Source organism: Pseudophryne corroboree, chromosome 6 (assembly GCF_028390025.1).
Source record: "Pseudophryne corroboree isolate aPseCor3 chromosome 6, aPseCor3.hap2, whole genome shotgun sequence".
Lineage (NCBI taxonomy): Eukaryota > Metazoa > Chordata > Amphibia > Anura > Myobatrachidae > Pseudophryne > Pseudophryne corroboree.
Genome location: NC_086449.1, coordinates 363486030 through 363511563, shown reverse-complemented (window position 1 = coordinate 363511563; position 25534 = coordinate 363486030).

Here is a 25534-nt window from a genome sequence, read left to right as displayed (position 1 = left end):
CGGAGTAGAAGAAGAGAAGACAATTTAAATATTATTCGACCAATAGAATATTACAGAAGAAAGCCCCATCAACAACCAACAAACCAAAGATGGACTAGAAGGAATCTATGGCAGAGAAATATACAGTACCCAAGACATTTCAGTACTGAAAGATACAATGAAAGAAGAGACAGAAGAGATTTCTATCAAGATGACGAAAATTACCCTGAGAGACATATCGATAGGAGACCATCGCGTAATTTCCCATCTTATATAAACAACAACGAAATGGGAAGGACCCCTTTTTTAGGAAGAACAAACCATCGTTACCACCAATAAGGAGAAAAAGGGGGAAAAGGGGGGGTGTTAAACACAAGAAACACAAACCAAATCCGACGATTACTGATGAACTGGCAGAAACATCCATCAATGATTCAAATCAGGGAAAGATTTATAATCTAAGTGACAGACAATTAACAAAGACAGAAGAAAAACTCCTCTTAAAGGGTCTGAAATTCGCCCCCACTAATAAAATGGATCAATTTGGCATTTTTTTAGATGTGGAAAAATTTGTTAGGAAATTAACTATAAAAAAATTCTTCACCAAAAAAGAATTAGAAGGCGAAATCAGTGAGACAACAAGTAATGGAGAGTTTAAGAACAAATCCACGTTCTATCCAAAACATTTGAAAGGAAGTCTGGTGGACAGCTTCCAGAAGGCAGTTCTGGACGACCTAGAAAAAATGGGCAACACAAAAAACACTAAAAGCAATTTAAGCCATAAAGAACGTTTAGCTTTGAAAGATCTACAGGGAGACGAGTCCATTGTCATCAAACCTAGTGACAAGGGAGGAGGAATTGTAATCCTTAATAAAGACGACTACATCAAAGAAATCCTCCGGCAACTGGACGACGGGAAGACATACATTAAGCTTAGAAATGACCCAACATTAAAAATCAAAGCTAATCTAAATAAGCTGTTGCAGTCCCATTTGGATAAGAATACACTTACGAAAAAAGAATTTGAATTTTTGAACGTCTCAGAACCTTCAATTCCCACAATCTACATCTTACCAAAAATTCACAAAAGCGTGACAAAACCTCCAGGAAGACCAATAGTGGCAGGGATTGGAAGCCTAACCGCAAACTTATCAGAATATATTGATGCCCATTTACAACCTATAGTAAGCAAAACAGAATTCCATTTAAAGGATACAACAGACATGCTGCAAAAACTTAAAAACATTGAGTGGAGTGACAATATGTTCATGACAACAGCAGACGTGGAAGCCCTTTACACCAACATCCCCCATGAAAAAGGGATAGAAGCAGTCAAGTATTATCTTGACAAGACGGACCTTACTGAGAACAAAAAAGATCTACTGCTACAAGGTATCACCTTTATATTGAAAAATAACTACTTTTATTTCAATGGCTCCTATTACAACCAACTAATCGGTACCGCTATGGGGACTAAATTCGCGCCTAGTTTCGCGAACCTATATATGTCATATTGGGAAGAGAAACAGGTGAAAGCTAACCCTAACTATAAGAAAAATCTCAAACTTTGGTATCGTTACATAGACGACATCATATTCTTTTGGGAAGGTTCACAGGAGGAATTGAATCATTTCTGTCAATCGCTTAACAACAATGAGTTCAATCTGACCCTTACCTGTACAACAAGCCAAAAAGAACTACACTTTTTGGATCTCAATATTTATATTGAGGAAGGGAAACTGGAGACAAAATGTTATAAGAAACCGACTGACGCTAATAATTACATTGATGTATCAAGTGAACACCATATCAATTGGCTGAATAGTGTTCCAAAAAGTCAATTCCTCAGGTTAAGAAGAAATTGTAGCAAAAAAAACATATGTGAAGAACAAATCGATCAAATGAAGAAAGGTTTTGAAGATAAGGGCTATGATAAAGACCGATTGGGAAAATTTAAAGAAGAAGTGATGAACAAGGACAGAGAAGAACTTCTGAAAGGAAAAGAAAAAAGAAAATCAGAAGAAGGTACACACAAATTGGCTTTCATCACACAATTCACCCAACAACATAAAAAGATTGAATCAATAGTGAAGAAACATTGGCATCTCTTGCAGAGAGACGCACTCTTAAAGGACACTATACCAGAAAGGCCTAAATTCATATATCGTAAAGCACCAAATTTAAAAAGCAAACTGACCAAAAGTGCATTATCATCACAGGATCACCATCCGATTCGAAGTAAGGGCTTCTACAGATGTGGGACGTGCCAGGCTTGTCGCGAAGTACAAACCGTCAAATCAAAATATGAAGAATTTAGTATAAATGGGACTACGTATAAACTTCATGACCTGCCACACCACGAATGTAATATACCTTATAGAGTGTAGTTGCCATATGATTTATGTGGGAAAAACCAGTCTGGCACTGAAAACCCGCTTGAGTGAACACATAAGGAATATTAAGAAGGGAGTAATGACACACCCCTTATCCAGTCATTTCAGAGAAAAACATAATTCCTCCACCAAACACATCTTACAGTTTCTGGCAATTGAAAATATTAAGAATACTTGGAGATACAGAGACGAAACAACTCGACTATCAAAAACAGAGATGAAATGGATATTCAAACTAAAAAGCCTCATCCCGAACGGTTTAAATGCAGACTTTGAATTAAAATGGTTTCTCTGATTCCCACCAATTCCCCCCCCCCCTCATCCCCATCTGCTTTCACCATCTATTCGTTTTTATTCACTTTCTTTTGTTTATTATGTATCATTTCACCTGCATGCATTAATAGTGACATGTTGTTCACCTATGTGTTCAATTTTAAACTACTTTACTACTTATATAATTTTAATTATTATATAGGCCACGTGATTATAACCAGGAAATCCATTAAGGCATTCTGGCTCTAATAAAACCTTCCGCCCTATTATACATCTAGCCAATCATGTTTTATTTACTTTAGGGGCATTGCAGACATAGGACACTTCCTTAATCTGCAAAATTCTTGTATTTGCGGCTCACAGACGCTAGCAGGAAGTGCGTCATCGGAAGCCGGCATGCGGTTCATTATGCGTTCCACACACCGGAAGTACCGGACGGAGGTCCGCGAAGGAGTTTAAACTCGAGATACACCACATTGATCCACTGTTACCACCAATGAGGGCATCCAAGAACACCCTAAAGAACTTTTAAGGAACTTTGATAGTGATGGACATGGGCGCAAAAAGTACAATATCGCCGGACCGGAAGTGAAAGTAACATCACTTCCGGTAACTATATTATGATGTTTTTTTAAACTGTTTCTAAAGATAGATTTTATACATTAGTCCTCGGGGATTTATTATACAGTTAGAGCTATGTTTTATGAATATGATGCACAGATTATATGATGTAATTTAACCTTTGTATGACGTGACCTATGACCCGGATGTATTTCTCATGTAGAGCATAAATCGCTCATTCTGTTCACAGTCTGTCATGCAGCCTTGATGAAGGGAGTGATCCCGAAACGCGTCGGCACTGTATGACAGACTAACCACTGCTGAAGGAAGTATTTACCAGACGAACGGAGGAGTGTTGGAGAATTAGGTTCCGGAGCCGATATCTCCCCTGGTTAACATCTTAAACGAAATCACTTCATCTAAATCTGGTAAACCTCCACCTTCACTTGATTTCGAGATATTTGATGTTTTTTAGCCAACCAGAACTCAAAGACACTATTTAAAGCCTTAATATTTCCATGCTCTGGTAATTTTCCATCCATCACCATTGCTTGCAGCAACTGTGATACTATTATTGTATTGTTTATTGTTAGTGTATTGTATTGCATTGTGAACATACTACACTATATACTTCAATTCTCTTTTTACATATGGATCCATGATATTGGAATTTTACGGTAAATCCCATGACAGAGGCTATGTGAGGGAAGTACCATTTCATGTATATATTTTTTTCCGATTAGCGCACATCTTCTGGTATAACTCTATTCTATACGTTTCCGTTTGGGTATTGGGGATACCTCTTTGACCAGTCGATTTGCAGCTTGCATCGGTTGGCGCCACGACTCTTCTCTATTTCATACTACTATTGTAATACGATTCAGCAAGCTCATTCTTCAGCTGGACTACCATTGCCGAAGTCGGTAAAGGCCCATTCTACCAGGAAGGTGGGCTCATATTGGGCGGCTGCCCGAGGGGTCTCGGCACTTCAACATTGCAGAGCAGCTACGTGGTCAGGTTCAAACACTTTTGCTAAGTTCTACAAGTTTGATACCCTGGCTGATGAGGACCTCATCTTTGCTTAATCGGTGCTGCAGAGTCGTCTGCACTCTCCCGCCCGGTCTGGAGCTTTGGTATAGACCCCATGGTCCTTTTGGAGTCCCCAGCATCCTCTAGGACGTAAGAGAAAATAGGATTTTAATACCTACCGGTAAATCCTTTTCTCCTAGTCCGTAGAGCAGGGCTGGCCAAACTGGTCCTCGAGATCTACCAACAGTTCATGTTTTCTAGACCTCCTGGAGATCTGTAGAATTATCAGTTAGGAATGAATGCAGCACATCTTAATTAGTAATGACTACACCTGTGCACCAGCTAGGTGGTCTGGAAAATGTGAACTGTTGGTAGATCTCGAGGACTGGTTTGGACAGCTCTGCCGTAGAGGATGCTGGGCGCCCATCCCAGTGCGGACTGTTCCTTGCAGTTGTGTTGATATTGGTTATTTTCGGTTACACGTGGTTTGTGTATCAGTTTTATTCAGCTTGTTGCTGTTGTTAGTTCATACTGTTATCTGGTTTCCTGCTACTCCGGTTGTACGGTATGTTTGTGGTGTGAGCTGGTATATTTCTCGCCCTTAGTTTAACAAAAATCCTTTCCTTGAAATGTCCGTCTCTCCTGGGCACAGTTCCTATAACTGAGGTCTGGGGGAGGGGCATAGAGGGAGGAGCCAGTGCACACCGAGTCAAAGTCTTTCTAGTGTGCCCATGTCTCCTGTGGATCCTGTCTATACCCCATGGTCCTTTTGGAGTCCCCAGCATCCTCTACGGACTAGGACAAAATGATTTACCGGTAGGTATTAAAATCCTATTATCTCACTGATTAATTTAGTTAATATAAGATAAGTAGCATTGGCAGAGGTTCTCAACTGTGGTCTCAAGGTACCCTCATGGTACAGGTTTTAAGTATATCCATTGCTCAGAACAGATGCTGAAATGAAATTGACTGAGATGCTAATTGTCACCTGTGGCCAAGCATGGATATACTTAAAACCAGGACCGATGGGCTGCCTTGAAGACTATGTTTGGGAACCTCTGAGTTATGCCATAAGTAAAAGTACAAATACAGCAGATATAGAAAATACTTTAAGGAACAATTACTGTACTATAATAACTATTTATATAGTGCGCCTTCTCAAACAGGTTTCAAGGCCTTTACACACATCAAAAGCAGAGATTTATGTAATACAACAATAGATAAGCCACACAGAAAAAAAAAAAAAATTAGAGCACACAATAAGACAAATGCAGGGTTGGTATATACATTTTGGAAAATTACTTCCATGCGTTGTATATTCCCCGCTCACAGGTACCAAGTGAGGCAGCCATGTTGTGTACACAATGTCTGATTACCCTGGGTGTAATAGGTTATACCTAGAAGAGATGTGACAAAAAATGGGTAGGATTCCAACATAACAGTCAGGTCCATGTATGTCTCCTCCCATCCACGCGTGTACCAGATGAGCTAGCCATGTTGGGTGCACTACGAAGGTTACACTGTGGGAGATAAGCCACAGAAGGCCCCAAGGCATATCTGGGAGAACTGACACGTGCACAGTAGTATGAAATGGGATCCGGTCTGAAGATCGACAGTATCTAGGTCGACAATGTTTAGGTCGACCACTATAGGTCGACAGTCACTAGGTTGACATGGATGGAAGGTCGACAGGGTTTCTAGGTCGACATGTGCTAGGTCGACAGGTCTAAAGGTCGACATGAGTTTTTCACATTTTTTTTTCTTTTTTTTGAATTTTTTCATACTTAACGATCCACGTGGACTACGATTGGAACGGTAATCTGTGCCGAGCGTAGCGAAGGCACCATGCCCGAAGAATGGCGAGCGAAGCAGTGCACTAATTTGGGATCCCGGTCACTCCACGAAGAAAATGACACAAAAAAAAACTCATGTCGACCTTCCATCCACGTCGACCTAGAAACCCTGTCGACCTTCCATCCATGTCGACCTAGATACTGTCGATTTGATGAACCACACCCGTATGAAATACCCTGTAGTGTACAGAATGATCCACACGAAGAAATATCCAAGGAAACATTTGAGGTGCACTGTGAAGGTTACCGCGGGCAGGATGGGCAAATAGTGGAGGTACATATTACAGGAATAGCACACAGTGGTGCAGAAGTACACTATAAGAAGAAAAAAAAACAAGGAGGAAAATTTGCATAACATTATTTATGTAAAATTATATATAAATATCCAGGGCTCATGGGAGCAGTACAGGCGTGTGAGAATGGGGGGAGCATGTGCTCAATACAAATATCCCTGTTGAGCCTAGTTCTGGTGTTCTCCATCAGCTCCCTGCTCACCTTAGGGGGTAGATCCAGGAGTCCTTATGTTCTCAGCTGGAGGGATAGTAGGCCTGGTCCCGGTGTTCAAATCATGGCAGCTGTTGAAGTAGGACACCAATGTGCAGGCGATCTGTGGAGGTTGTGGTTGGAAGGGTAGGCCACACGCTCCGTGTGCCGCAACTCGTAGCCATGCTAGGGCTGTACAATAATTAATTATGTTCCGTTGCACTGACTCATTACTTCTAGTGGTAGTGCCACCAAAATACAACAAAGTTACTCGTAGGGTGCACAAAACACCAACTTGGTAAGCAAACCTCTCTCTCTTATATATATATATATATATATATATATATACTGCTCAAAAAAATAAAGGGAACACTAAAATAACACATCCTAGATCTGAATGAATGAAATATTCTTATTAAATACTTTGTTTTTTACATAGTTGAATGTGCTGACAACAAAATCACACAAAAATGATCAATGGAAATCAAATTTATTCACCCATGGAGGTCTGGATTTGGAGTCACCCTCAAAATTAAAGTGGAAAAACACACTACAGGCTGATTCAAATTTGATGTAATTTCCTTAAAACAAGTCAAAATGAGGCTCAGTAGTGTGTGTGTGGCCTCCACGTGCCTGTATGACCTCCCTACAACCCACACAAGTGGCTCAGGTAGTGCAGCTCATCCAGGATGGCACATCAATGCGAGCTGTGGCAAGAAGGTTTGCTGTGTCTGTCAGCGTAGTGTCCAGAGCATGGAGGCGCTACCAGGAGACAGGCCAGTACATCAGGAGACGTGGAGGAGGCCGTAGGAGGGCAACAACCCAGCAGCAGGACCACTACCTCCGCCTTTGTGCAAGGAGGAACAGGAGGAGCACTGCCAGAGCCCTGCAAAATGACCTCCAGCAAGCCACAAATGTGCATGTGTCTACTCAAACGATCAGAAACAGACTCCATGAGGGTGGTATGAGGGCACGACGCCCACAGGGTGGGGTTGTGCTTACAGCCCAACACCGTGCAGGACGTTTGGCAATTGCCAGAGAACACCAAGATTGGCAAATTCGCCACTGGCGCCCTGTGCTCTTCACAGATGAAAGCAGGTTCTCACTGAGCATGTGACAGACGTGACAGAGTCTGGAGACGCCAAGGAGAACATTCTGCTGCCTGCAACATCCTCCAGCATGACCGGTTTGGCAGTGGGTCAGTAATGGTGTGGGGTGGCATTTCTTTGGGGGGCCGCACAGCCCTCCATGTGCTTGCCAGAGGTAGCCTGTAGTGTGTTTTTCCACTTTAATTTTGAGGGTGACTCCAAATCCAGACCTCCATGGGTTAATAAATTTGATTTCCATTGATAATTTTTGTGTGATTTTGTTGTCAGCACATTCAACTATGTAAAGAACAAAGTATTTAATAAGAACATTTCATTCATTCAGATCTAGGATGTGTTATTTTAGTGTTCCCTTTATTTTTTTGAGCAGTATATATATATATATATATATATATATATTCCAAAGCATGAGACAGCACACTACTATGGTAACATAATAGTCCAAAAATGCGGTGGAGGGTCCAGAATAAAACATGGCAACACTCCCTCCCCCCCCCCCCCCCCCAAAAAAAGCACAAAGACCAGCAATACTCACATTTAGCAGGGTTTATTGATACCCAGTTCACATTGCCATTGCCGGGTGACACCCAGGAGTTGAAAATAGGTCCTTCCTGGGTGTGACCCAGCACTGGGCCTGATCAATGTGAACGGGGTGAGCTTCCTGACCCGGCAATATCCAGGGTCAGGTTGCTGTCCAGAGGCAGAGCTGGAGATGAGATCATCTCCAGTGCTGCCTTTCCCTATGCTGTGAACAGGTGATGGGTTGCATCGACTCGGGTAACCCATTCACACTGCACCTGACCCGGGAATAACCCTTCTTTATTCTCGGGTTGAATTACTGGGTCAGGCGACCCTGGAATTCAGCAGTGACCCGTGTCGACCCGGCAAAAATGCCTGATTCTATGGTGGATTATGTATTTATATGAATTTTAAAGCTTTTTAAACAAATGTTTTAAAGCTAGTTGAATAAATAAACAGTGTTACACTATATACATTCTCGTTTTGTTTTAGTGAATACCCACGAGGGAAGAGATTTCTATCATCGTTTGAGGGAGTACTGGAGAAAGGAGGTTCATATCCAAAACCGTCAGATGAACTAAGGTTACCTGTGAAAGGCCTTTGGAACTTTGAGAGGATATTAGAAAATCCCTGACACCGTAGAGCAGAGGTTCTCAAACTCGGTCCTCAGGACCCCACACAGTGCATGTTTTGCAGGTCTCCTCACAGAATCGCAAGTGAAATAATTAGCTCCACCTGCGGACCTTTTAAAATGTGTCAGTGAGTAATTAATACACCTGTGCACCTGCTGGGTTACCTGCAAAACATGCACTGTGTGGGCTCCCGAGGACCGAGTTTGAGAACCTCTGCCGTAGAGCATTTTTTCCTCAAGGCACACTGACAGTGCAGGTTTTAGTGATATCCAGGCTTGAGCACAGGTGACTTAATTAGTACCTCAGTTCTTTTGATTTAACCATCTGTACTGAAGCCTGGATATCACTAAAACCTGCACTGTTGGTGTGCCTTGAGGACCGCGGTTGGGAATGCCTGCCGTAGAGGGTGCCCATAGAGGCTATTTGTGGATTGAATCCCCCTCCATGTGTTTAATCCTGTAACAGTTGCAGCAGCCCAACAACAGTTTCAACCACACTCTGGTGGATTTCCCCAGGGGCTAATGTGGCTCACCAAAGTGCGCCTATATATAAGCAGAAGAAGTGCCAAACTACTCTAAACAAATACCATGCTGTCAGTGTGTAGCAGGGCTAAGTGCCTGCTCATTGGCTAACACACGGCAGCTGTGTGGGTGGGGTTACAAATGTAAACAAAGCCACCCCCAGTCCCGGCGCACAGCAGGAGTATGTGCTTTCAGCAGTTGCGTGATATGACCTTATGGCAGAGCGCAGAGTAAAGTTAACTGCTCAGTTTCTGGAGGACAGTGGGGAAAAGGTATGACAAGTCTATGACACATCCCCCAGGCAGGCCGATTATCTCAGCCAGAGGATCCCTGTGCCAACCTCTCTCTTAACTGGCGGACTTTTATCTCCCACCGCTGGTAAGGTACTGCCGATGTCACAGAGGCACTGGGTAGCTGCCCACAGCTTAAGGCACTGTGATATCACATAGGTACTGTGTAGCTGCCTGCAGCTGAATGAATGTGATGTCACAGAGGTACTGTCAATATGCCTGCAGCTGAATGCATTGCGATGTCGCAGAGCCAATGTCTAGTTGCCGGGTGTAGTATGTCTGACCGGCGTCAGCTTACCGACACCGGGATCCCGGCGGGGAAGGGCGAGTGCAGCAAGCCCCTTGTGGGCTCGGTGGCGACCTGCGGTCGCCACGGGTTCTATTCCCACTCTATGGGTGTCGTGGACACCCACAAGTGGAAATAGTCCCTGTTGGTCGGCATGCCGACCATCTAGATAGTAACCCGTCAGGAGGTCATGTGACTGTCGGTCAGCTGACCGGCGGTCACATGAATACCACCCCTAGTTGCCCGCAGCTGAAGGCATTGTGATGTCACCTACAGTAGGTACTGTCTATGTGTCGGCAGCTAAATGCATTTTGATGTCACAGAGGTACTTCCTAGCAGCCTACAGCTGATTTCATTGAGCAGTAGCAGAGGTACTGTCTAGTTAACTACAGCTTAATGTATTATGATGTTACAGTATAGTTGCCTACACTCCCGAATGTTGAAGGAGACTCCCTGAAATACTGTAGTAGCAATCTCCTTGACTTCCTGAATAGTCCAGCAATCTCCCTGATTGCACCTTACCCCCATTATGTAGCTATTACATTCTTGGGGGGGGGGGGGGGAGGGAGAAGTCATAAATATGTAAGTCATATTTACGACACCCCTCTCAGATGTAGCTGTACACGTCCGCACTCAGTGGCGGATCCGGGGGGGGGGCACTCGGGCCCGTGCCCCCCCTGTCATTTGTGGCCCCCCCCCCCCCCCCCCCCGGCGCCGCACAGGGAGATGACGGGTGCCCGCTGAGATTGTGTTACCAGCGGGCGCCCGTCTCTCCTCACCGAAAGCCAGAGGCAGGAGCTCAGTACTGAGCTCCTGCCTCCGGCGCTGTCACTGTGCGGCGTGCGCTATAGGAGAGACGTCAGTCATGACGTCTCTCTCATAGTGCTGAGGAGCGGACGCCAAGAGGAAGAGTACTGCAGCGGTCTGGAAGCGGGAACGTGGCTCGGTAAGTATGTTGTGTTTTCTCTTCCTCAGTGCAGCGGGGGCATCTACTGGGGGCAAACTACGGGGGGGGGCATTACTACTGGGGGGCATCAACAAGGGACATTACTACTGGGGGCATTATTACTGGGGGAGCATCTACTGAGGGCATTACTACTAGGAGCATTACTACTGGGGGACATCAACAAGGGACATTACTACTGGGTGGGGGGGGCATTATTACTGGGGGAGCATCTACTGGGGGCATTACTACTGGGGGGCATCAACAAGGGGCATTACTACTGGGGGCATTATTACTGGGGGGCATCTACTGGGGGGCATCACTACTGGAGGGTCATCTATTGGGGGCATTACTACTGGGGGCAGCTACTGGGGGACATTTTTACTGGGGCAAACTACTGGGGGACATTGTTACTGGTGGCATCTACTGGGTGTATTACAACTGGGGGAATTATTACTGGGGGCATTACTACTGGGGGGGTCATCTATTGGGGGCAAACTCCTAGGGGCATTACTACTTGGGGACATTATTACTGGGGGGCATCTACTGGGGGACATTATTACTGGGGGCCAACTACAAAGGGGCTAACTACTGGGGGCAAACTACAGGAGTGCATTACTAATGGCGGCGTAACTACAGGGGCATTACTACTGGCGGCTTAACTACAGGGGCATTACTACTTGGGGGCTAAACTACAGGGGGGCATAACTACAGGGGCCAAACTACTGGTGGCATTACTACTGGGGATAAACTACACGGAAGGCATAACTACAGGGGCTAAACTACAATGGGGCAAACTACAGGGGGCCATTACTACTGGTGGCTAAACTACAAGCAGGCAAACAACTGGGGGCATTACCACTGGGAGGCTAAACTAAAGGGGGGAGGGTAAACTACTGGGGTCATAACTGCAGGGGCATTACCACTGGGGGCATAACTACTAGGGCGCTAAATGACTGGGGGCATTACTACAGGCAACATTACTACTGGGGGCAATACGGGCATTGCATAAGGGGCACCACTACTATGGGGTCACTCTATATAAGGGGCACTACCAGTACAGTGGACATTGCATAATGAGCGCTACAACTGTGGGCATTGTATAAGAAGCGCCACCTCACATGCACCGAAGCCGCACGCAAATGTACTTGCCCCTTCCATGGTGCCCCCCCTATCATTTTCTTCTGCATCCGCCCCTGTCCGCACTGATAGGTGTTACTTTCACAAACTCCATGAAATGCTTTTTCAAAAGTAGGCAAGTATGGGCGGGAGAAAGTGGAGACCCCTGCTGTACCTACTGTGGGCTGCCTAATGGTAAGTGGGTGGATGGTGAGCCGGCTGTAGGCCTCGCAGCCTGAGTTGTGTGGTTGCCATGGTGACCTGAGCTGCTTGCAAAGATTGCCATGTGATTCCTGGACACACAGGGGCAGATTTATTAAGCTCGGTGAAGTGATAAAGTGGAAGGTGATAAAGGACCAGCCAATCAGATTTTAACTTCCATGTCACAGGCTTGGTTTGAAAAATTACAGTTAGGAGCTGACTGGCTGGTCCTTTATCACCTTCCACTTTATCACTTCACCGAGCTTAATAAATCTGCCCCACAGACACATAAGGCTTCCACACATGTATTATCTGTGCAGCAGTATGTTCCATGTAGAATGTGACACATATGTTTTATGTGAGTGTTTTATGTCCAATGTAGCACATGTATTTTCTCTGTGTGCAGCAGGTGTGTTCTATTTATGCTCTGTGTGGGGCCCATGTCACTGTGTGGTATGGGTTACGTCAGGGGTGGGCAATTATTTCAGCTGGGGGGCCGCTTAACACTTCCAGCGAATATTCGAGGGCCACACACAAAATACTCAGAGTCCCCTTTTTACACATTACGGCAGACAGCGTCCCCTTTTTACACATTTCGGCAGACAGCGTCCCCCCTTTTTACACATTACGGCAGACAGCGTGCTTTTTTTTACACATTACGGCAGACAGCGTCCCCCTTTTTACACATTACGGCAGACAGCGTCCCCCTTTTTTACACATTACGGCAGACAGTGTCTTCTTTTTACACATTACGGCAGACAGTGTCTTCTTTTTACACATTACGGCAGACAGTGTCTCCTTTTTACACATTACGGCAGACAGCGTCCCCCTTTTTATACATTACAGCAGACAGTCCCTACCCCCCTTTCCTCCCCTCCCCTAAACCCATATTGCAGTTTTTAACTCCCCTCCCTTCCCACCCCTAAACCTATATGGCAGCTTAAGAACTGATCCAGGGGTTGGCTGGACAGGGGGTTTACCTGTTTGTCACAGTGGCAGACGATCCCCGCTGTCCGATGATCCGCGCTGCTGCCGGCCGGAGTCACCACTGATGTGGCCTCTCCTGCTCCGGCTCGCTGCCCGCTGCTTCTCCTCACTGGCCACCGCTCAATCTCCTCCTCACAGGCCGCCGCTCCTGCTCACTGCAGTGCCCGCTCCCCGCGCCGCCCAGCTAACAGAGGAAATCCCGGTCAGCTGACCCTGTGACGTGACCGGGATTTCCTCAGCGGCGCCGCGTCTGAGAGCAGTGCAATGACAAGCGGCCTGTCGGGCCGCTTGTCATTGCACTCTGGTGGGGCACAGCGGGCCAGGCAGGATCGGTCCGCGGGCCGCATCCGGCCCGCGGGCCGCCTGTTGCCCACCCCTAGGTTACGTGCATGTTCTATGTGTGCAGGGGATGCGGTCAATATCCTGCCGGATGGGATCCCGGCGGTCAGAATACCAACACCGGGATCCCGACCGGCACAATCCCGACATATTCTCCCTCTGTGGATGTCCATGACCGCCCGCAGCGAGCCCACAAGGGGCTGCGTTGTGCTCGCCCCCCTGTCGGGACTGTGCCAGTCGGGATCCCGGTGTCGGTATGCCGACCGCTGGGATCCCGTCCGGTGGGATCTCATACTGATGCCGTGTGCAGCAGGTGTGTTCTATGTATGTTCTGTGTGGGACCCATGTTACTGTGTTCCCTGGGATACAGTACATGCATGCATGCTGAGAGATGGGGAGGCTGAGATACAGAGGAGTATATTTACTAAAGTGCAGTTTTTTTAGAAGTGATTGGTTGCCCATAGCAACCAATCAGATTCTACTTATCATTTATCTGGTACCTTTTAGAAGATAATAGCTAGAATCGGATTGGTCACTATGGGCAACATCTCCATTTCTAATAACATACACTATAGTAAATATACCCCAGAGAGTGAGGGGGAGGCTAAGAGAAGTGGAGTGAGGGGGATGGTGAGAGGTGCAGGGGAAGGAAACTGAAGGGTATACAGGGGGCAGGAGGTGACACAAGTGGCACGAGTCTGGTTGAACCTCTGTTGTATGATGATGACATTGGTTATATTTCTACACAAACAGACATTTCCCAGACCATGGGATTTTCTACATGAATAGTGAATACTGACTGAAGACACTGCCCAGGGAGGATGTGTCTTCAGAGGTTCCCCATTGCTAGAAACCCAACATTTGAGATCCATGGAGAGGGACATCTGCGTGCATCATACTTGCCTACATTATATTTCTCCTCTCCGGGAGAAGCCCAGAGAGGAGACGCTGCAGAAGTCTTCGGGGGGGGGGGGGGGGAGGGGCCGGACTGTGACATCATTAAGCCCTGCCTCCACATCGGAAAACGCCGCGATTCACGGGTCTGCTGGAAGGGGCGGGGCTAAAATGATGCGCTTTGCATCATTTTAACCCCTTCCCCACCCGAGGAACCCGCGAATGTGGAAGATTATCTCTCCATCCTGCCCGCATCACTAGGGTGCGATCAGGATGCGGGAGACCTGCCCACTCTTCCAGGGGTGTGGGGGGCTACCCCAAAAATGGGAGCCTCCCGCAGCTTCTGGGAGAGTAGGTAAGCTTGCCTGGCCGCCTGAAAAGGGGTCGTGGCCCATAGAAAAGGGGGCACAGCTTCACGGGAGAGCCTGCAATTGTGAGCCACGCCCCTGTTTTCATCACTGAGGGGGCATGCCCAGCGCTCTGTGAGCTGCTGGCATGCCCCCTTTCCCTCTCTCTCCACTGAATAGACACTGTGCACATGAGCACAGTGTCTACTCCCCACTGCTCTAAGCAGAGCAGTGAGTGCAGGAGCCTCCCACAAGTGGAAATAGTTCCTGTTGGTCGGCATAGTGAGGGGGCGGGATGTTGGAGGAGGCTGACCGCCAGTCACATGAATACCACCCCCACTGCCCATACTCTTCAAGCAAAGGGGTGGTTTGTTGTGGTGGAATGCAGCATGTAAAGGGTGCTCACTGGCCTGATCAAATTATTCATACCATCCGGCTCTCCTCAAACAGAAGTGTGCTAAGCTTTAAGCTGGGTACACAAGGCGATGATTTATCATTACGAAACTGCAAATCGTCCCAATATCACTCCACTGTAAACCCGTTTTGGAGAATGATAAGGTGGAGAGAGATAAAGTATCGGACAATCAGCTCTTAACTGCTGTGTTATAGGTTGTGTTTGAAAAATAACAGAAGCTGATTGATTGGTACTTTACCTCTCTCCACTTTAGCACTGCTAAGGCTTATTACATCTGCCCCTTTGAAGCTGCACACAGGTCAAAGAAAGGTAAATAGCTCTTACCTGATTTATATGCAGTGGCTGCTGGTGAGAAGAGGAATACTGCTCTATCCTCTATTCTGAGAGCATGATATCAAATTCTGTAGTATATTTCTGCTAAGAATGGTGAATCACCGGGATCAGTATGATATGCTGGCTGTTGGGATCCCGGCGGTCATCAGACTGACGCCGGAATACCGGCGGCGAGTGCAACATGTTCCCTTGCAGGCATGCTGCGCTGGCCACGCTTCGGGCCCAGTGGCGACTGCTATTCCCCTTCGGGTGTTGCCGTGTCATTTCACCAGGTGTCGGAATTCAGGTGTCGGTATCCTGGCCATTGGGATCCCGTCAGTCGGCAAATTGACTGCCTCCCGCATCATCATGTAAACAAGAAGGCTTGGCACTAAGGCTTCTTCGTCTAAAACAAAACTTGATTATACAGTAGTGTAAATTGAAAAAAAAAAAATGTATGCGCACAATGTGCAAATAAGATTATACTCCTTTTCCACTGGGGTTAAAGCAGGTTTCTTTTTCCACTAACCAAAATCCCGGGTTGATGCACATTCCCATGCAAAACCCCAAGATTTTTATGTCAGTGGAGAAGGGGTATTACATACAAATTTTCTTCAGTCCACTGGGTTCTATAAATTATTTTTATATCCACATGACTTTCCTTAGAGTCCTACATATTAAAATTGCTAAAATATTGCAATTTTTTTTTCGACAATCCATACTGTGACAGACTTTTATTTTTAAACTAAACTGTCCCATATATGTATTTAAATTAACTTGCAGGGACAGTGGTTGCGAAAACCGCTGTCTCTTCGAGTTGTATCAGAGTGGCCTTTCACATTTTCAAAAGACTCCTCTTAGGATTCCGAGTTTATCGTTCGCTGACGTTTTTCGCAGCACAGCGAACAGGTTACTACTGCGCATGCGTATGCACCGCAATGCGCACGAGCGTCGTACAGGTACAAAGTGGATCAAAAAATCCATTCGCACAGCCGATCGCAAGGAGACTGACAGGAAGAGGGCGTTAGTGGGTGTCAACTGACCGTTTTCTGGGAGTTTTGGGAAAAACGCAGGCGTGTCCAAGCATTTGCAGGACGGGTGTCTGACGTAAATTCTGGGACCAAAAAGACTGAAGTGATCGCAAGGGCTGAGTAAGTCCAGAGCTACAAAAAAATGCAAAAAACTTTTTTGTCTCGCTCGGCTGCACATGCGTGCACGGCTGCAAAAAGTAGCTAGCGAGCGATCAACTCGGAATGAGGGCTATTGTCAGATACTGGAGGTGGGCGGAGGCAGCGGAAGAGGGATTGGAAGTTTCCACTCCTGTGAGCATGCCTTCCCAGGCGTAAAGCGGTTAATGTCATCTGGTGATGGTGTTTATCAACGGGGCCAAAGTTCGAAAAGCTATTCTTTTTTGATTTGGTACATATTACATAGGGGGTCATTCAGACCGATTGCACGCTGCTTTTTTTGCAGCCGTGCGTTCGGGTCTGAACAGAGCATGCATGCGGACAGCAATGCAAAGGCGCATCGCTGTCCGGCGACGGCCGTCACCGGGCGGCGACTAAAATGACAAAGAAAGCGTTTGCAGCGGCGAACGCAAGAAGATTGACAGGAAGAGGCCATCTAGGGGTGTCAACTCACCGTTTGCTGGGAGTGGCCAGGAAAACGCAGGTGTGCCCGGTTGTTTCCAGGGAGTGATCCTGACGTCAGCTCCAGGCTGGATCATCACACTGGAAGAGTAAGTCCTGAGCTGTGCAGAGACTGCACAAACTTTTTGTTTGTGCAGCTCTCTGCACAAGCGAACACACCACTGTAAAGGCATTCCCCCCTCCCCTGTATGTGGCGATTACCTGGTTGCAGCAGTGCAAAAAATAGCCGCCGTGCGACCAGGTCTGAATTAGGCCCATAGTACGGGTTGGGAATGAAATGTCGGCTGTCGGGATGCCGGCGGTTAGGAGACCAAAAGCTGCATCCCAGCAGTCGAAATACTGACGGTGGTTGGGAAGTGGTCTAACGATCCCCGTACCCTACCCTAACCCTACCTTTTATGTGCATAACTCTAACCCCCCGGGTGGCACCTAAACCTAACGTAACCCCCCTCCCCGCTCCCTAAACCTAACTGTCCCCAACAGGGACGGATCTAGACTTTTCTTTAGGGGGGGGCGGTTTACTGTTTAATTTTGACTCCTCCCTCTACAGTCCCAACTCCTCCCATCTGCAATCCTAACTCCTCCTCCTCTCAATTCTGACTGAACTTTTTGAGTGAGACTGAGATAGAGCTTTGTGATTGTTCTATGTACATGTGACTGTGCTATGGTGTAATTGTATTTATTAGCCCTAGTACCCACACAACAGCAAGTGAGGGGCAAATGCTCTGTAACCCTTGCTCTCCTTGCTCCTCTGTGCTGCTGTGGTATAAGCTGCAGCACATCGTTCTGCCTCAGGCTCTCCCCGGAGAGCTCTCTTCTGCTCAAAAGTGGGCATGGCTATGACTGTGTTAGGGGGGGCGATCGCCCCCTTCGCCCCCCCCCCCCTAGATCCGGCCCTGGTCCCCAATACCCTAAATCCCCGTACCCTAACCCTAAGTCCCCTGGGGGTTGCCTAAACCTAACCCCCTCCATCTCCGGCGCAGTACTTACCCTGTACTCTGTGTGTATGATCTGGATCCTGGCAGCATAGATTCCGGTGTCGGTGCTTTGTCCCCTTTTGCGATTCTGGCATCAGGCTTCTGTTGTGTGTCGGGATTCTAGCGCCGCTAACTTGGTATTATTAACCGTATCCCATCCTACCTATCTAATCGCTCCTTCAGTGTCCGCTTCTCTGAATCTACCTCCTCTTCACTACCTCTATCAGTTGGAGTACCTCAAGGCTCAGTCTTAGGCCTTCTACTTTTCTCTATCTAGACCTCATCCCTTAATAAACTAATCAGCTCATTTGGATTTCAGTATCATCTGTACGCTGATGATACTTAAATCTATCTATCCACCTCAGATTTGTCACCATCTGTATTGGTCCGTGTCACTGAATGCCTTTCTGCCGTTTTCAGGGATTGGTTGGAAAAATGCAGGCGTGTCCAAGCGTTTGCAGGGCGGGTGTCTGATGTCAATTCCAGGACCAGACAGGCTGAAGTGATCGCAGCGGCTGAGTAAGTTTGTAGTGCTCTGCTGCACAGGCGTTCGCACACTTGCAAAGCTAAAATACACTCCCTAGTGGGCGGCGACTATGCGTTTGCACAGCTGCAAAAAGTAGCTAGCGAGCGATCAACTCGGAATGACACCCCTCTCACCACTACTAACCAGTCTGAATACAGCTCAGAGGCTAAGCTTTCTTGTAAGCTTTCTTGCTAGACATTCATCTTCTGCAGATCCACTTTGTCAGTTCCTCCACTGATTACCTGTATTCTACCGTATTAAATATAAACTACTTTCTCTATCATCCACTAGGGGACACTGGAGATTTCTCAGACACCTGGGGGTATATTTACTAAAGTCCCGATTTTGTTGTTTTTTTTCTAAGTGTGAAGACGGGAATTTACTAAGCACAAATCTCGGCAGTGTTGGGGCTATTCGTAGTGTTTTCATGGCAGAGGACAGAAATACGAATGAATACACCATCGGTGAAACGCGGCTGTTTGTTCATACTACACGGGAATTTACTATTCATTCGTAGTTTGGTGTTTGTCAGTGAGTGGTCAATTGCGGTTATTTTTTACAAATCGTAAAAATAAGCAGGAAAAAATAGACCTGCTTTTTCAAGGCGTGTTTTGATAGTCATGCACGGATCAGTGTGATCCGTGCATAGTTATCTGTGGGAAAGGGTCTTTTTCCGTAAAAATTTAAAACAAAAAATGCGTGGGGTCCCCCCCTAAGTATAACCAGCCTCGGGCTCCTTGAGCCGGTCCTGGATCAAAAAATACAGGGGAAAATTGCGTAGGGTCCCCCCATATTTAAACAACCAGCACCGGGCTTTGCGTCCGGTCCTGGTTCAAAAAATACGGGGGACAAAAGATGTAGGGGTCCCCCGTATTTTTCAAACCAGCATCGGGCTCCACTAGCCAGAGAGATAATGCCACAGCCGGGGGACACTTTTATATAGGTCCCTGCGGCCATGGCATTACCCCCCCCCCCCAACTAGTCACCCCTGGCCAGGGTACCCTGGAGGAGTGGGGACCCCTTAAAGTGTGGCGTAAAGTGCCTACCGGGGCAATTGGAGCGGATGTGAAAACTCCAATACAGATGGGGAATCCGGAATGCCCACTGTATTCTTCATCCCAGGAGTGGACAATTGGGAGGCAGACTACCTCAGTCGTCAGGATATACATCCAGGGAAGTGGTGTCTACACCCCCAGGTCTTCAAAGCAGTAGTGTGACGGTGGGGTCTACCGCAGAGAGACCTAATGGCCTCTCGGAACAACCGTCAACTGCCAAGGTATGTGGTCAGGACGCGGGATCCAGCGGCAGAGGCAGTGGATGCGCTCTCGATTCCCTGGACAGACAAACTAGTGTACATCTTCCCACCGTTTCCCCTTTTACCAGTGTTAAAAAAGGTAAAACGGGAAAGAGCATGGATGATTTTAATAGCTCCAGATTGGCATCGCAGGAGTTGGTACTCAGACCTGAAGGGACTCCTGGCGAAGAGCCTTGGAGACTACCACAGAGGGAGGACCTGTTGTCACAGGGCCCATTCTTTCACCCAGATCTGAACTGTCTACGTTTGACGGTGTGGTTCTTGAGGCCAGGATACTACGAGATAGAGGTATCCCAAAATCGGCTATTCCTACCATGTTAGCTGCAAGGAAACCAGTCACAGCAGCTCACTACTATAGAATTTGGAAAAAGTACATGGACTGGTGCCAGTCTAGGAGTTGGAATCCCAGAGAGCTCCTCCTTTCTAAGCTTTTGAGGTTTCTCCAAAATGGTTTGGATGGTGGTTTGATACTGGGATCCTTGAAAGTCCAGTTCTCAGCCCTCTTGATCCTTTTTCAGCAACGTCTGGCGTTTTTGCTGGAGGTCCAGACATTTTTACAGGGTGTGTTGAGAATACAACCACCTTTTCGTCCTCCCACGGCCCTGTGGGATCTAAATTTGGTGTTAGAATTTTTGAGATTGGCAGTTTTTGAGCCTTTGGAAAGAGCAGATCTGAAATTCTTGAGCTGGAAGGTAGTTCTGCTCCTAGCTTTAGCATCAGCGAGGAGGGTCTCCGAGTTTGGGGCGCTGTCATGTAGAAGTCCTTTCCTAGTGTTTCATGAAGACAGAGCGGAGCTCCGTACAAAAGCGGAGTTTTTACCTAAGGTGGTTTCAGGTTTCCACATAAACCAACCGATTGTGGTCCCCTTCTTCCAGGGATTGGCAGATGGGGACGTAGCCTTGGATGCGGTCAGAGCCTTACGGGTATATGTACAGGCTACAAATTCCATTAGGAAGTCAGAAGTTTTGTTTGTCCTGTATGATGGTCCCAGGAAGTGCTGGCCAGCTTCGAAACAAACTTTGGCGAGATGGATACGACTAACCATAAAGCAGGCATACTTCTCTAGTGGTAAGAAAGTTCCATTTCAGGTAGGGGCTCATACTACCAGATCAGTGTGTGCTTCATGGGCTGCGGCTAGAGGAGCCTTCACTTCCCAACTTTGCAGAGCGGCAACGTGGTCATCTGCACACACATTCACTTGCTTCTACAAATTTGATATGTTTGCATCTAGAGATGCAAAGTTTGGACGGTTGGTACTTCAGGCTTCGGACAGCAGTCCCGCCTGCGGGAGTATCTTTGGGACGTCCCCAGCTGTCTGAGAAATCTCCAATGTCCCCTAGTGGATGAAAGAGAAAAGAGGATTTTGGTACTTACCGATAAATCCATTCCTCTGAATCCACTCGAGGACACTGGACGCCCGCCTAGGTGCTGTCAGCCTGCGTGTTCTTGTTAAATTTAGTTCAAATAGTTTGATTATTATGTTAATAGTTCTTGGTTGCTGTTTGACGCATTGGTACGGTTGGTTCCTTCCCACATGGCCTTGATTTTTCATGTTCCCTCTTCTCTCCGTCAATTTTTAAAACTGGACAGATTGGGGGGAGTGAAGGGGGAGAAGCCAGCTGTGCATAATTTTTTTGTATTATATTGCGCTACCTCCAGTCTGCATCCCTTCACACCCCAGCTGTCTGAGAAATCTCCAGTGTACCTGAGTGGATTCAGAGTAATGGATTTATTGGTAAGTACCAAAATCCTCTTTTTACTCACACACAAGGCCATTAACCAAACTGTACCAACGTACATCTCTTTGTTTATCTCAAAATATCTCCCAACCCGACCTCTCTGCTCTTCACCAGATCTACATCTCTCACTTACACTCATTATTTACTTCCATTCACGATTGCAGGACTTTCTTTGCCATTTTTTTTACCTGATCGCTGCGCTGCGAAAATCGTCAGCGTGCATTCAACTCGGAATGACCCCCATAGTTGGGATACATACTTAGGTTTCTGCTACATTTTATGAGAAAAGGGTTTGATAAATAGGCCCCTTAGTCAGTATGTCACTCAGTAGGAATAAACAAAGAAAAAAAATACATTTGTAGTAAAAAAAAAAAGAAAGAAAAACCCCAGCTTCTAAAATGAATTACAAGTACAGGTTGAGTATCCCTTATCCAAAATGCTTGGGACCAGAGGTATTTTGGATATCGGATTTTTCCGTATTTTGGAATAATTAGATACCATAATGAGATATCATGGTGATGGGACCTAAATCTAAGCACAGAATGCATTTATGTTACATATACACCTTATACACACAGCCTGAAGGTAATTTTAGCCAATATTTTTTATAACTTTGTGCATTAAACAAAGTGTGTGTACGTTCACACAATTCATTTATGTTTCATAAACACCTTATATACACAGCCTGAAGGTCATTTAATACAATATTATTAATAACTTTGTGTATTAAACAAAGTTTGTGTACATTGAGCCATCAAAAAACAAAGGTTTCACTATCTCACTCTCACTCAAAAAAGTCCGTATTTCGGAATATTACGTATTTCGGAATATTTGGATATGGGATACTCAACCTGTATTACAAGTTTGTGCTTTGCTTTGGCTACTAAGTGCAACTAAGGGGGTTATTTATCAAGCAGTGACTAGAGTGGAGAAACAGACGTGGCGTGCGGTGAGGTCAGTGGCTGGTGAGGCACTACAACCATAATGTCCGCCGAATCCTGCCGATGACCCCTACCGCCACCGAGCCAATGCCCGCTACTGCCCCTGCGCCGATGCCTGCTGCCACCGCCAATGACTTACAAACTCGCCCACCATCAACTGACCCAGCCCTCCGTCACTAATTTGCATCTCAGTCCGATGCCACCAATGCCCGCTGCCTGCCTGCTCATCATACTTGTGATATATTGTACATTTTTATAGAAAAAAAAATAATAATTAGTGTTTGGAACTGGGAAGGGAGTGGGAGGAGGACATGAATGCAATTTTGTTGTCCATGGCTTCCATTAGTCAAATTACGCCGCATAGTAGCGCCACTTACACAAATTACGCCAGGCAGAGCTCCCTTTTACACATTACGGCAGGTATAGCCTCCTATTACACATTACGGCAGGTAGAGATCCCTTTTTTCAAATTATGGCAGGTACAGCCCCCTATTACACATTACAGCAGGTAGAGCCAGTGGCGGAACTAGCGAGCGGTGGGCCCAGGTGTGACAAAATGCTTTGGACCCCCTTCCCCATCCCATCCAAGTCCACCCCCTCACCCCTGGAGAGGATCTGGTGAGGGGGACCTGCTCAGGGCCAGGGAAATGGATACCTAGCAACAGTGCCGTAACTAGACATTTTAGTGCTGTGTGCAAGAAACGGCATCAGAGCCCCCCCCCCCCCCTTTATGTAAAACAGGAGCAGTGCGCGCTGCAGGCGCGCGCAAAATATATAGGGGCGTGGCTTTGTGGGGAAGGGGTGTGGCCACAAAATAATACCAATTAATATAACGGTGCATAGTAGTCTCTATTATTCAAGTTACGCCGCACAGTAGCACCACTACACCAGGTAGAGCCCCTTTTACACATTACGGCAGACAGCGTCCCCTTTTTACACATTACGGCAGACAACGTCCACCTTTTTACACTTTATGGCAGACAACGTCCATCTTTTTACACATTACGGCAGACGTCCCCCTTTTTACACATTACGGCAGACAGCGTCCACCTTTTTACACATTACGGCGGACAGCGTCCCCTTTTTACACGTTACGGCAGACAACGTCCACCTTTTTACACGTTATGGCAGACAACGTCCCCCTTTTTACACATTACGGCAGACAGCGTCTACCTTTTTACACATTACGGCGGACAGCGTCCCCTTTTTACACGTTACGGCAGACAGCGTCCCCTTTTTATACGTTACGGCAGACAACGTCCACCTTGGCGGTAGGGGTCATCGGCAGGATTCGGCGGACATTATGGTTGTAGTGCCTCACCAGCCACTGACCTCACCGCAGCTGAGTTTGCGGGGGTTAAGGGAGGGGGGGGCGAGACAGCGCAGTATACAGCGGCTCCCACTAATCCTGCAAGAGCGGATCGGGGACAGGAGGAGCGGCTGAAAGCAGTGTGGATATGCGGCCACTAGGAATGGGGGCATCTGACTCTGCCCATCCGTTCCAGCCCACCCGCTACTGCTGTCCAATGATTGACAGGGGTGTGCCTTGATGTGAGCTCAAGGCACAGCCCCTGTCAATGAGGCAATTGTGCTGGTGCCGCTTTTCATTCAATTTTCAATGGGCTTTTCCAGCCCGTGATTTGGCTCCACCCCCTGCCTGCCCCCCTCTTCAGACACTTTATCATTGTCACTGGGAGGCAGCGCTCTCGCTGCCTCCCATAGAGATTTAGCTGCATTGTCAGGTTAAAAATGATTAAAATAATACAAAGTATAATGTGTTATTATCTTTGTATTATTTTAATCATAATGACAGGGGAGGCACTGCCTCCCCTGACTGCACGTCCCTGGAAACAGACCAGTACTGTAGTGGCCCATAGCAACCAATCTGTTTTGAGGTAGTATTTATAAGTACATTCTATATAATACTAGCCAGAAATAGCCATTGGTGCGCTCACCATCGATAGTTACTACTGAGTGACCATTGATAGTAAGAAAAATATGCAATGGAGCACTATTAATAGATTCACCCACTGATGGTCATCCTTTCACTGACTAGCCTGTGGGCCAATCAGAACCTGGATCCAGGGTGCGGGGCTTTATGGGTGCACCAGGGGGCACAGCTAGGCTCCTTGTCCCATCACCAACTAGTGGGTACCATTGATGGTGGAGAACTATTGATTTTCTGTCATTGATGGCAAAACTATCTAAAATTGGCATGTGATGGTTTATAGCCATTGATGGTCAATGGCAAACCCTATGTAGAAGCTTATTGGTTGCTATGGGCAGGGCTGCCAAAACATCAGATGGGCACTGGTGCTCAAGTGGGGTGTGGACAATTGTGGGTGCATGGACACAGCCCACTCAGCATGTTTTGTGTGGATATGAATATGTATTGTGCTGATGTGGGAACATTGCTCTGTCTTCTGGCTGACCTGGGCACCTGTTAGCCCCCCCAGACAGACTAGGGACCTGGTAATCTTTACCTGCTTCACCTCCTCTGGCGCCCCTGGCTATGGGCAACTTCTCCACTCTGTTCACTGCTTGATACATCACTCCCTTAGTAAATTAGGAAGCCTAATATTTGTTTCCATGAACTCTTGTGATTCCTTTGTTTATGCAAAAACTTTCTATTGAATTATACACATTCAACTCAATGTTGTGTGTGTGCTCCCTTGTGGGAATCACTGTTTCAGTACCTATTTCCTATTTCTCTTACGACCTAGAGGATGCTGGGGACTCCGTAAGGACCATGGGGGATAGACGGGCTCCGCAGGAGACATGGGCACTTTAAGAAAGACTTTAGGTATGGGTGTGCACTGGCTCCTCCCTCTATGCCCCTCCTCCAGACCTCAGTTTACTACTGTGCCTAGAGGAGACTGGGTGCATTACAGGGAGCTCTCCTGAG